Genomic DNA, 14755 nt, shown 5'->3' on the forward strand with positions numbered 1-14755 from the left:
GTCTTTCGGTTTCTGCCTCTCTCTGTCTTTCTGGCAAGTGCACGCGCCCTATAGCAAAAACCTCTCAAAAAATTAAAAAAAAAGAATTATTTAATTTAATTTTGTTATTATTATTTGTTTAATTTGAGCAGAGAGAGAGATGGGGTGGGGAGAGTGAGAAAGCAACCTGCCAGGTCTGGTACTCAAATGATGGCCAGCCATGTGGAAGTCCAGTGCCTTAATCACCACACCACCTGCCGGCCCCCCAGAATTGTATTTTAAATTTTGGTTTCCATGTGTTCATTGATAGTAACATAGAAATATGTTTATTGGTAGTATATAGAACTGATTTTTATATGTTGATATTGTATCCTGTAACTGTGCTGAACTCACTAGATCTAGGAGGTTTTTGTAGATTCCTTGAGATTTTCTATATACAACCATGCCATTTACAAATAGAGACAGTTTTATTTCTTCCTTTATGTTTTGTATGGCCTCAAGATGCTGCCTGATGTGTCTTTAAAATATGTAAAGCTGAGAGCAGGGATATTAGTCTGTTTTTCTTTTCTTTTCTTTTCTTTTCTTTTCTTTTCTTTTCTTTTCTTTTCTTTTCTTTTTTTTCTTTTCTTTCTTTCTTTCCTTCCTTCCTTCCTTCCTTCTCTCTCTCTCTCTCTCTCTTTCTTTTCTTTTTTCTATCTTGGTCTGGTTTTGGTATCAGGATAAAATCAGCATCATAAAGTGAGTGGAGGTACTTCCTCCTGTTCTATTTTCTGGAAGAGTGTATAGAATTTTTTTTTTTTAATGTTTGGTAGAATTCTCTAGTGAAACCATCTAAGCTTAGAGAGTTTTTTCCCCTTGGGGAGTTAATAAATGACAAAGTTAACTTCCTTAATAGCTATAGGGATATTCAAATTATGTCATGTTTAGTGAGTTGCAGAAGTTTGTGTGTATGTGTGTTTTAATTGGCAGAGAGTACTTGCATTCACCAGAGAGAGAGACAGAGAGAGAAGGAGGGGGTAGAAAGCACACCCTCCTCATACGGTATGGTAATGTCACAATCCCTTCTCCTCCATTAACCCATCCTGATGAAATTTTAGGCACACTTGGGTATGGCCAGCATTGTTTTCAAGCCACTAGGACTGAGATTCAAACTGCGGTCAACCATGTGGGATGTGGCTCCCTTAAACACTAGGCTACATGGTCAGTCTCCAGTAGTTTGGTTTTTGAGGAGTTGGTCCATTTCATATAATTTTTCAGTTCTGTATATGTAGAGTTGTTCATTGTATAAGGAGTCTTCAGAAAATTTTCTGGAAAATGTGCACTATGAAAAAGCTATGCATGAATTTCAAAACTTTTTATACCAAAATAAATTTGTACTTTAATTCCATTTTTCCATGAAAGTTTTGAGGTTCCCTCATACTCTGTTAGTATTCTTTTGATGTCTGCAGAACTTATAGTGATATCTTAGTTTATTCCTGCAATGAATAATTTGTGTCTTTTCTGTTTTTTCTTTGTCAGTCTTGCTACATATTAATTTTATTGATGCTTTCAGAAAACCACCTTTTTGTTTCATTGAGTTGCTGTATTATTATTTTGTTTTCAATTTCATTTGTTTCTGCTCTCTATTGTTTACTTTCTTCTGCTTGCTTGGTCTTATTTTGCTACCTTTTTCTAGTTTGTTAATGTAGTAACTGAAATTACTGATTTGAGATGATCATTTAAAAAAACTTAAGGCCTAGTGTTTATAAATGTCTCTCTCAGCACTGTTTTAGCTGTGTCCTACAAATTTTGATATGCTGTATTTTCATTTAAATTCAGTTTAATGTATTTTAAAACTTTCCTTGAGATTTCCTTTTTGACCCATGGATTATTATTTTTTTTTGAGAGGTTTTCGCTATAGGGCGCGTGCGCTCGCCAGAAAGACAGAGAGAGACAGAGAGATAGAAAATGAGAAATCACCCGCCAGAAGGGATGGCCACGCCACAATCCCTTCTCCTCCATTCTCTTGGGATCTTGGGCACGCATGCACGCACGCACGCACGCACATATGCCCGGCGTGAGTTTAAGCCACTGGGTCCAGGACTCAAACTGCGGTCGACTACATGGGAGTCCAGCTACATAGTCATTATGCCTGGTCCCAACCATTGTAACTATTTTAAGTGTAAAATTCAGTGGCATTAATTACATTCACAACACTTTGCAGCCATCACCACTATCTAGTTACTTTTCTATCACTACAAACAGAAATTCTGTACCCATTAAGAAACAACTCCCTATTGGTTCTCAGCCTTTTGGCTAAGATTAAGTGAAGAAATAACTCTTTAACTCCCCATCCCTGCCCCTTCTTTGAGTCCCCGGTAACCTCTAATATACTTTCTGTCTCTGTGAATTTGCCTGTTGTAGATATTTAATAAAATCCTTATATTTGTCCTTTTATGTCTGGCTTATTTCAGTCAGCATGTTTTCAGGTTTTATCCGTGTTGTAGTATGTATCAGAATTTCATTCCCTTTTAAGGCTGAATTGTATGGCTATACCACATTTTGTTTATCCATTCATCTGTCAATGGACATTTGAGTTGTTTCCACCTTTTGGCTATTAAAAATAATGCTGTAATGAACATTGGCATACAAGAATCTTTTTGAGTTTGTGTTTTCAATTCCGTTGGTTATATAACCAAGAGTGGAATTGCTGGGTCATATGATATTTAAATATTTTATTTTAGTTTTTCTTTGGACAGGTATTTGCTATAGGGTGTGTGTGCTCGCCAGACAGACAGAGAGAGACATAGAGACAGAAAGCGAGAAATCACCCCCCAGGGGGGATGGCCACACCGCAATCCCTTCTCCTCCATTCTCCTCTCGGGATCTTGGGCAGGCACACACACACACCTGGCGTGAGTTTAAGCCACCGGGTCTCGGACTCGAACCACAGTCTACTACATGGGAGTTCAGCGACAAAGCCATTATGCTAACTGCTGGTCCTCCACTTTTTTGATTATACCTATATTGGTGTTTGTAAAGTGGTATCTCATTGTGGCTTTGGTAAATCAAATGACTAGTAACTAGTGATGCTGATCATCTTTTTTATGTCTATTCTTTTGAGGATTTTAAAATTGGGTTGTTTTGGGGCCGGCAGGTGGCATGGTGGCTAAGGGTGCTGGACTCTCACATGGCCAACCATGGTTCAAGTCCTGGACCTGGTGAATTGCTTTCTCACTTTCCATCTCTCTCACTCTCTCTCATTCTGTACCTCTCTGGTCAAATAAAAAATAAATTAATTTTAAAAATGGGTCCTTTTATCATTTCGTTAAATTGTAGGAGTTCTTTATATATTATGGATATTAACTCCTTATCAAATTTTTTCTGCTTTCCATTCCTTTATTCTTTCCCACATTGTATTGATTCACGAAATATCTTAATTAATCTAAATACTTTCAATAATAAAGTCAGCTTATATATACATATTTGTGAACAAAAGTTGACTTTAGGCATGAAACTCTGTGGGTAGAATGAATATACTACAAAGTAGCACATAGCTGAGGTTATATAGCTTACTGTGGTTACTAAATAAGTCTTTTTTAAATATATTTTTTAATTTCCAGAAAGGCAGTTTTAACTTTAATAAATCAAAATTAAAAAAATGTTCAGAGAACTTTGCTTAATACTTAAAGTCAGGAAACAGGTTAGGATTCTGTTTGAATAGTAGGTACATGTTGATCTGTTTTATTCTTTTATATACTAGGGGTCCAACTTAATTCTCTTGTATGTAGATATCTTGTTGTCCAAGCACCATTTGTTACACAAAGAATTTTTCCCATTGAATGGACCCGACACCATTGTTGAAAAACTGTTGGCTAGGGACCAGCAGTTAGCATAATAGCTATGTCATTAGACTCCTATGTAGTCGACCACGGTTCGTGTCCTAGACCTGGTGGCTTAAACTCACGCTGGGCACGTGGATCCCGAGAGGAGAAAGGAGGAGAAGGGATTGCGGCATGGCCATCCCCCCTGGGGGGTGATTTCTCTCTTTCTGTCTCTCTCTGTCTTTCTGGTGAGCACATGCGCCCTATAGCAAAAACCTCTCAAAAAAAAAAAAACCCAGAAAAAAAGAAAAACAATTGACTATAGATGTGTGGATTTATTTCTCAGCTTAAAATTCAATTGCCTTATGGGACCAGCAGGTGGCGTGATGGTTAAGGTGCTGGACACTCCCACATGGCCGACCAAGGTTCGAGTCCTGGACCTGGTGGCTTGCTTCCTCACTTCCTCTCTCTCTCACTCTCACCCTCTGTCTCTCTCTGGTCAAATTAAAAATCAATGAATGAATAAATAAAGAATAAAATAAATAGTTAAAAAAATTCTATTCCCTTAGTCTATATGTCTATCCTTATGTCAATACCACATTTTGATTACTATAGCTTTGTATTAAGTTTTGAAATTGGGACATGTAAGTCCCGTAACTTAGTTTTTTTTTCAAGATAGTCTTGTTTATTGGGTTTCTTGCAATTCCATATGAAGTGGGGAATTGGCTTTTTCATTTCTGCAAAAACACCTGTTGATATTTTGATAGAAATTGCATTGAATCTGTAGACTGCTTTGGGTAGAAATGACACGTTAATAATATTGTCTTCTAGTCCATAAACATGTGATGTCTTTCCATTTATTTAAGTCTTCTTTAATTTCTTTCAGTAATGTTTTGTAGTTTTCAGTGTACCAGTCTTTCACCTCTTTAGTTAAGTTTATTCTATTGGATGCTATTGCAAATGGAATTACTTTTTAAAAATTTTGGGGAGTTGTTCACTGTCAGTGTATAGAAATATATCTAATTTTGTGTATTGATACTGGAACTTGCAATATACAGAATTATTAGCTCTAGTAGCCTTCATATAGGTTACTTGGGACTTTGCACATATAGGATCATGTTGTCTGTAAACAGGGAAACTTTTACAACTTTCTTTCCAATTTGGATGCCTTTTATTACTTTTTGTCATTGTAATTATTCTGGCTAGATCTTTCAGTGTAATGTAGAGTATCAGTGGTGAAAGTAGGCATCTATATCTTATTCTTGATATTAGGGGAGAAGCTTTTAGTCATTCACCATTGATTATGTGAGCTGTAGGTTAATAAATGTACTTTTTCATGTTGGGTAAGTTCCCTTCTATTCTTACTATTTTGAATGCTTTTATCATGAAAGGGATTTTGTTAAATGCCTTTTCTGTATTAACAGAGATGATCATTTGGTTTTTTCTCTTTGTTATATTAATGTGATGTATTACAGTGATTGATTTCATTGTGCTGAACAACGTTTGAATTTCTGGGACAAATTCCATCTGGTTATGGTGCACAATCATTTTAACGTGTGGTTGGATAAGAGTTGCTAGTATTTTATGGGAGAATTTCTACATGTACATTGATAAGATAAAGTGGGCTGTTAATTTTCTTGTGATGTATTTATCTGGTTTTGATATCATGGTAATGCTGGTCTCACAGAATGAGTTGGGAAGTGTTCCCTACTTATTCACTTATTTGGAAGAATTTGAGAAGGAATGGTGTTAATTCTTCTTTAAATGTTTGGTAGAATTCACCAATGAATTACTGGGACTTCGTTGGGAGATTTTCATTAGTGAGTGAATCTCTTTACTTGTTATAGGTCTCTTGAGATTTTGTATTCTCCTGAGTCAATTTAGGTAATCCAGTTGTTTCTAGGAATTTGTCCATTGCTCCTAGGCTGTCTAATTTGCTAGCATACAATTGTTAATAGCATTCTCTTATAATCCATTTGCTCTCTGTGGCATTAATAATAATGTCCCTATTTTATTTCTGATTTTGGTTATTTGCATCTTCATTACACTAACTGCTGGTCCCTGATTGCATCTTTTTAAAGGGCATATAGTTGAAGTAGGTTTTTGTTTTGTTTCAAATTCATTCTGCCAATCTCTGCCCCCACCCCCTTTTTGCCATAGGGCAATTGTGCTTGCTGGAAAGAGACACAGTGAGAGGGAAAGTGAGAAATCACCCCTCAGGGGGCATGGCCGTGCTATGATCCCTTCTCCTCCACTCTCCTCTTGGGATTTTGGGTACACACACTTTCTCCTGGTGTGATTTTTCAAGCTGCCTGGTCTGGGACTCGAACTATGGTCGACCATGTGGGAGTCCAGCACCTTAATCACCATGCCACCTACTGGCCCCCAATCTCTGCTTTTTTATTGGAGACTTTATTTGCATTTAATTTGTTTGCTAATATAGAAGTACTTCTGTCATTTACCTTTTTGTTTTCTCTTTACTGTATACCAATTTTGTCCCTCATTCCCTCTCTGTCTTATTTTGTGTTTAGTTGATGATTTGTAGTGAACCATTTTGGGCTCTCCTCATTTGCACTGGTCATTTTTAGGCATGATTTTTGCAGTTAATATGGAAATTAACTTAACATCCTAAATTTATTAAAATCTAGTTTGAATTGATACCAACTTTAGTAACATATAAAAGCTGTACTTGTATTTAGTTCCTCCCTTTCCTTATTTTATTGTCATAAATTGCATATTTGTACATTATGTGTCCAGTAGCATATATTTGTATTTTTTTGGTGCATTTGGGGAGTTACAAACCAAAAATATAGTAGAACTTGCTTTTATGTTTATCAGGGATCTCTTTATCAGGGATCTTTGCTTCTTCATATAGGTTTAAGTTACTTTCCAGTGTCTTTTCATTTCAACCCAAAGGACTCATTTTAGTGTTTCTTATAGGGCAGACTTAGTGATGTTGGACTTCCTCACCTTTGTTTATTTGGGACCATTTTAAGTTGTCACTTAATTTTGAAGGACAGTTTTGTTGAATATAAAATTCTTGTTCAATAGTTTTTTTTTTTCCTTTCAGTACTTTAAATATGTCATCCCACTGCCTTCTGTTTTCCATGTCTTTGACACTAACAGACACAGACAGGTACCCCTGATTGAGTGTCACACCATGCTGCAATCTTCCTTCCAGCCTCCCATCCAACCAGGATCATGGGCATGTGCAGCATACCTGGTATATTAAGATTAACTTGGAATCTGAACCTAGGCCTCCTATTTGGGTCCAATATCATGTAATAGCACCCTATGGCCTGTGCCACTGCAGCTAAATTACCTTACAGGTTTTTCAGTAATGCCTGTCACTTTTCTGACCTGAGTGAGTTCTGAGTTAGGGCGGACAGAGATGAGCACTTTATTTCTGTCTTTAGGTAGTCCCATGACAGGTTAGAATAATAATACAATAATTTTCAAATAAGGTCTGAAGTACTCTCTCCAGAACCATGGCCCAGGGTCCCACACTAGGAGCACAGGCTGCTGTCTTTAAGACTGCTGTTGAGCAAGAGTGGGGCTAGGATAAGAGTAAGTAAGAATATTACCAAGCTTTCCTACTACTTTTGAAAATGAGGTATCTTTTTATATGTACTCTGAGGTGGTTTTTTTTTTTTTAATATATCCTTTAACAATTTATCTTCTCCTATAGATCAGGATTAAATGTTTTACCTTTAGACCTGATCCTGAAGTTTTATTTATTTAATTTGTATTTTGATCAAATCAGTACTGTAATAATACACACATAGTTGACAAATTCAGACATTAACCAAGTCTTACAATGACACACAGCAGTTATCTTACCCCTTACAATTTCTACTTTTCAGAAACAGCCACCTTGCTCTTATTTTTTTCAGCTGCTGCTTCTAGTATTTCCCTCCATATGTTCAAGTTACACAAGAAGGCTGCTAGCTGTTTTCTAATTTTGGTATGTGCTACCAATTTATTTGAATGGAAGATTAGGATTCAATCCTACCACAGCTTTCCACATCTGTTACCTTGTCTCATTTTTTTCAACTTAATTAACCTGGAACTTTTGGCTAAATTTACATTCAATGTTAGAATTATGATAATAACAAATACTGTTCACAAATGAACAATGCATTTTATTATGCATACTTTTCCTTCCTTGGAGGATTTTGTTCCTGGAATTAATGAAATATTGCTTGGTTTTCTATGTATTTATCATTAACTTGTACTTATCACTAACTCTTTGACAGAACTGTAATAGTCATCTCAGTGCTGTCAACCACATGAGGCGCTCAGTGAATTCCATCGTCACCTCAGACAGAGCCTTCTTGAAACCCTCCAATCTGGACTGTTTGACTTCTGAGCCATCTTCAGAGTGAGTGTCTGGGAGCTTCCTTTTTTCATCATTCTGAGAAATACTTGGTGTTTTCTCCTGTGTTGGGTCCTGCTTCCTGGGTCTTATGTCTTCCTCTTTCCTGGTTTATTACCCTCATTCTGGTGATCACCTACTCCAACAGTTTCCTGACCTTGTATGTCTGAAAATGCTTGTATTCTATCCTTGCAATTGATTGGTAGTTTGGCTGGGTAAAGAATTAAAGGTTGAAAATGATTTTTTTTAGAATGTTAAAGGAATTGCTCCAGTGTCTTAAAGCTTTCACTATTGTTGGTGAGAAATCTAATGCTATTCTGATGTCTGAACCTTTCTTTGTGACATGCAATTTTTCTACACAGAGGCCTTTGGTTTTTAGGATAGTCCCTTTTCCTCTTTCTTGTAAAACTTTATGATCTGCATTGAGATTATTTTTTCCTTCATAGTGTGGGCCACCAGTAAACCCTGTAAGTCTGGAAAGTTGTGTCCTTTTTTTTTGGGAAGACCTTATTTCATTATTTCTTTGATAATTTCCTAGTCTAATTTTTTTTCTCTCTCCTTTTAAGGAGGTCTTACTAGATACTAGACCTCATGGACCTTGATTCTCTGATTTTCTTGTCTGTTCTCACCCTATTTCCCATCTCCCTACTTTAAGTTATGTTCTTGTAGAGATTTCTTTGTCTATATCTTCTATGGTTATTTTTTGGAATTTTTAAAAACCATTTAAAAGTCACAGTGCAGTGGTATTAAGTACATTCACAACACTGTTGCCACTATTACCATTATCCACTTCCCGAATATTTTTTATTACTTCAAACAAAAATTTGTACCCATTAGGAACTAACTCCCTAATCCCTGCTTCTCTCTGCCCCTATAACCATTAATCTACTTTCTGTCTCTACAAATTGCCATAAAAGTGGACTCATACAACATTTGCCCATTTGTGTCTGACTTATTTCACTTAGCATAATGTTTTCAAGGTTCATTCATGTTACAGCATAGATCAGAATATCATTCTCTTTTAAGGCTGAATAATATTTCACTGTATGAGTAGTCCATATTTTGTTTACCCATTCATCTGTCAATGAATATGTGGGCCGTTTTTACATTTTCACTATTTTGAATAATACTGTAATGAACATTGGTATACAAGTATCCTTTTCAATATTTTGAGCATACACCTTGAAGTAGAATTACTGAATCATATGGTAATTATATGTTTAACTTTTTAAAAAATAATTTTATTTAAATTTATTCATTTATTCACTTATTTTAATTTGACCAGAGAGGGACAGAGAGAGAGAGGGGGGGGGGGAGTGAGAAAGCAAGCCTCTAGGTCCAGGACTCGAACCACAGTCGGCCATGTGGGAGTCCAGTGCCCTTAACTACCATGCCACCTGCCTGCCCCTATGTTTAACTTTTTGAAGAGTTGTCAAACTGTTTTCCACATCAGCTATACCATTATAACTCCCTACAAGCAATGCACAGCATCCCAATTTCTTCATATTCTTACCAATATTTGTTATTTTCCATTTAAAAAAAGAATAGACAAACTAATGAGTGTGAGGTGCTATCTCATTGTGGTTTATAACCATTTTGAGGTGGGCTTTTTCTTGATTTGGTATTTGTTTAGTTGCTGTGAACCTTTGACTATTTTCCAGGGTTCTGACAAAGTTGTTTCTGATAATCTCTGCTTGTTTTTCTGTTTCTGTGGGAGTGATGAGGGCTAAGAGTTTTCTACTCACTATTTTTTGATGTGATCTATCTTGGCATGTTCCATAGCTGCTTGAAAAAAATGTGTTTTTTTGTTATTGAATGGAATGTTTTATAAATGTCAATTGGATCATCTTGGCTGGTGGTATTGTTGAATTCTCTATCTTTTCCGATTTTTCTGTCTGGTTGTTCTGTCATACCCACAATAGGGATAGATAAAACAATTTTTTCCCAATATTGGGAGAACTTAAAGTATCTCAGGGAAGGATATAAGTGGGGAATTCCAGAGCTTTCTGAGAGTCTGTTGATTTTCAATTACAGACCTGTCTCTGTTGCTTCATCTCCCACCATTCCCTTACCTCCCCTACAGACAGTGAACTACTTATAGTGCTACAAGAACCTGTGTACTTTAGCTCCTGTGAGACTTAGTACATGAAATGTATCTTGCTAAAGTGTCCTTTCCCTTGAGTACTTTTAAAAAAAAGAATTATTTTATTCATTATTATTTTAAAAACATTTTCCATAGGGCATGTGTGCTAAATAGAGCGAGAGAGAAAGTGAGAAAGCAAGCCACCAGGTCTGGGATTTGAACCATTATTGGCCTTGGGGAAGTCTGGTGCCTTAACCACCATGCCACCTGCTGGCACCACCCTTGAGTACTTTTAAAGACTCAGCTCAAATGTTACCTCCTTTGTGAAGATTTTCGTAATTTCCTAAGAAACTTGAACATATCTTACCTTGGAGGCTGAATTACCATGAAACTAATCATAAATCTTCAAAGCCCCTTACTGAATAACCCCATTCCAGCATTCTGGGAGGTGATCTACCATTGTTTTTTTAAAACAAGGTATATATACATATATATATATAGTAATTTGAAAGTAATGTATTTAACCATATTTGGTTAAGACAGTTGTTCCTTTCTGGTCTGACTTTTTTTTTTTTTTTTTCTATCAGTTGTCTTCCTTGTGTTGAGTGTCACTTGAGTGACTAAGAGAGAGTTGAGGATACATTATTTTTGGCTTAGTGGGCTACACTTAATGTGGTTTGCAGTCACTTATTGTGTATAGTTAACTTACTGCTAATGGTATAGAAATGACTTCAGGGATGCTCCTATAATCCAATATCCTGACATGTCCAGCATCCTTACATGAAAAGGGATGAGCCAGAGGTAGTATGATATTAATACATCCTATAGCATTGGTCTTAGACATATTTGGCAGTAGAGGAAAAACAATGTTTGAAATGTAAAGTTCAAAGTTACTGGATTGTAGGAAAAATCATGACATATTTTTTTCTGTTTTTCTAGGTAAAAATGCATCATGACTTTTCTGACAACCCAATAGTTTGTGTAGATTTTTTCTATCACATTACATTTTTAAATTTTGTCAAAATAAAAGTTTTCTCCTTTTAAGAATATAGTCAGTAATGTAGCATATATAACTATATATACACCATACTATTTTTTCTTTTTAATGGCAATTGTTCAAAAAAAAAAAAAGGATGATTGTAATTCCTATTTTTGAAGGGCCTTGACTTCCTAGCAGTATTACAGTGAGTATGGCTGTGTGTCCAGTCATATGTTTTATGTACCCCACCTGCTATAGACTGAACCGTATTGCCCCTGAACTCATATGTCAAAGCCCTAAGGGTCAATCTGACTGTCTTTGGAGACAGAGCCTTTAGGAGGTAATCAAGGGAAAATGAATTCATTAGATTCATTAGGCTGGGGTTTTGGTCCAATAGTATTAGTGGCCTTATAATATAGGAAGAGAGAGGAAAGGCCATGGCAGGAAGGGAAACAGTCCTCACTAAAAACTGAACCCCTCTGGACCTTGATCTAGGACTTATAGTCCCCAGAACTGTGAGAAATAAACTTCTGTTGTTTAAGCCACACAGCCTGTGGTATTTTGTTATGGCACCCTGGGCAGACTAATATACCATGTATCAATAATAAAAACCACATATCAATCAAACATGCTGGGGGAATCCATTGAATTAACCTTCTATTCTTTATATAAAAAATGACATTACAAAATTATTGTCAAATGAACAGATTGTTAAGGTATATGCAGCCAAAAAATGTAGGAAAAAGTGCTACAGATGCATCATATATTAATCAATAAAACATATGTTGGTTTTGTTTCGGATTTTGTGGTATTTTTATTTTCTTCCAGCTTTTTAAAATTTGTAAATTGTTGCAGTTTATTTTCTCATTCTAAATATTCACTTATACCTAATTTTATAGTCATCATTTTATGTTCTTTTTAAAAAATATCGCCTTCCCCCTTCCTGGATAACCTGGATTTACCACTGACCTCTGTAATAAGATTTTTTTTGGGGGAGAAGTTTTTGCTATAGGGCGCGTGCACTTGCCAGAAGGACAGAGAGAGAGACAGAGAGACAGAAAGCGAAAAATCACCCCCCAGGGGGGATGGCCATGCCGCAATCCCTTCTCCTCCATTCTCCTCTTGGGATCTTGGGCACACACACACACATGTGCCTGGCATGAGTTTAAGCTACCGAGTCCGGGACTTGAACTGTGGTCGACTACATGAGAGTCCAGCGACATAGCCATTACGCTAACTGCTGGTCCCTATAATAAGATTTTTTTCTTTAAATTAATTTTTTTACATTAATTCACTACACATCATTATAGCATACAAAATAAATTCATTCAAAATACACTGTATATTGGCTCAATCAAGCACATCAACATACGTGTTATCAATAAATAATTTTCTATTTATGTCTTGTATATATATATATATTTTTTCCATCTTTAATTCCCTATCCCTCACCCTCTGCCATGTCCCACCCTCCTCCCACATTGTCTCTGACTCCATGTCTGTGACCCCCTCTTCAGATTATGAATTTTTCCAGAGTGGGGACTGGGTCTTTACCTTTGCTTTTTCTAGCCCTAGACAGAATGATGACACGTAGTAGTCATTTAATAAGTGATTGTTGGTTGAACTAATTAACCAATAAATGAATAGAGAGAACAGAGGATGTATGGTAATTAGTTGAGGAAATAACGTGTCTGGAAGATTAGCTTGAAGGGTTAAGAGAACATAGAAGCAAGATGGGAGTAGCCAAAGTGACGAAAGAATGTTAGTTCCTTTTTAAAAATGATGATTAACTTAATCTAAGGTCACTCCAAAATAGAAAAGAGCTGTCCAGTGATACGAGTTTTAAAGGAAACCTATCCTCTAGTTTCAAAATTGGAGTAATAAGAAGTTTTTCTCTTGCCCGTCTCCTCTACTGTTCACTCAGTAGCTGTGGGACTTGGGGCCAACTAGTCAACCTTTTTGAGACACAGCTTTCCTTCTTGTAGATGAAGAGAAATACTTTACAAGGTTGTTGAGTTAAATGAAATAAGGCCTGTGAAATTAGCAAAGTGCCTGGCATATAGTAGGTGCTTAATAAACATTAGTTTTCTTCTTTCCTTTTTTCTTTAACTTTTCTTCTTTTCAGTGACGTTTGCTAATTCCCTTTATTTAAAATTTTTTTTTCATTTCATTTTCTTCCATACATTCGATCACATTATTATTTGTCTTACAAAATGGATATTTCAACAGGTGAACATTTCTCCCTAGTACTGTTGATAAAACTACAAAGTATCTTCAACAGATAATACCACACCTCTTTGTGCCATAAATGCTTTGCCTCCCTGTCCCCCTCCCAAACGTCCTTCCTCAGACCCTCCTCTTTCATACACACTATATCTGGTATTTACAGCTATATACTGTGTTTCTTTAAAGAGGTAGTCTCCTCACTTTCCTGTCCCTTTGTTCTGTTGTACTCCGTTAAGGAGATGCTTTCTGATCTTGGAAGAAACCCTATGTCCTTACAGGGATAGTCTTTCCTTGGAATATTTTTCCTGGTTATACAGAAAAATCCTACAGTTTATAAGGCCTATATGTGATTTAGCAGGAACTGTACTTATTTTCTTACATTAATAGTAAAAGGACAAGGAGTCTGGTTTTGATTTGTACATTTGGTTACTTTGTCATGTACTTAGAGCAGAAGCAGGAAATCAGCAATTAAGTGAAGTTCTCTAAAATGGTTTATAATTAATTCCTCTGATTTTATTAAGTGGTACAATTTGAAGAGGTATTAGGTATAAAGCAGCTGGTAAATTTCCAGTGCCTGAGTCTATCCCCTGCTATGTTTCTAGTTATGGTAGGCAGAGATGCAACTACTATACCGATGTCAGAAGCTCTCGTTTTAGAGAAGGAGGTGCAAGCCAGTGAAAAGTGCCTGTGGGATATCGTCCCCAAAAGAGGGAGGTACTGGCTTCAAAGGTCAGGACATAGCATGATGCGGCCAAATGTTTTCAGGTCTCCTTAAGTCAGCATAGCTGCCACATGGGCTGCCAATTGTCCTGTTCAGAAGGGGGCAAAATTCAGGTTAGAAAATTAGGTTTGCTTCATAGTGTGTGTGTGTGTGTGTGTGTGTGTATGTTGTGCACGCACACATTAGAGCAAAAGAAGATTTGAAATAGGCAATAGGGCCCTATCTGGTAACCAGTTAAGAACTGAATGCAAAAGCAAGTGAGAGGAGTTGGCTGCTCCGTCACAGTCATTTGCTGCTGCTGCGGCAATCGGCACCTCTTTTATCCAGGTGCAGAAATGAGGGCTTGGAAGCACTTTATTTCTGTTGTTTCTATCTCACCAACAGTGGACAGTTCTATTCGTTGTAGGAATTAGCTCTCAAACACGCTGCATTCATTTAAACATATTAAGGAAATATTCTTGGTTGATAAAAATCAAGAAAGATTACATACATCAATAGATAGAATGCAATTTCCCAAAATTGATTTCTTTCTTCTTTTTAGATATACATAATCTAGGTCTACTTTTAATTTTTCTTGTTTTCACTCTTT

The 14755-nt window shown here is 36.5% G+C and overlaps 1 pseudogene; it reads right to left on the minus strand.

The window, feature by feature from the left end:
• LOC102495719 (YJU2 splicing factor homolog pseudogene) overlaps positions 1–14755 on the minus strand; it is a 19137-nt pseudogene that overhangs the window by 1919 nt on the left and 2463 nt on the right.

The sequence above is a fragment of the Tupaia chinensis genome, unplaced genomic scaffold (genome assembly GCF_000334495.1).
Source record: "Tupaia chinensis unplaced genomic scaffold, TupChi_1.0 Scaffold145304_1, whole genome shotgun sequence".
NCBI lineage: Eukaryota > Metazoa > Chordata > Mammalia > Scandentia > Tupaiidae > Tupaia > Tupaia belangeri.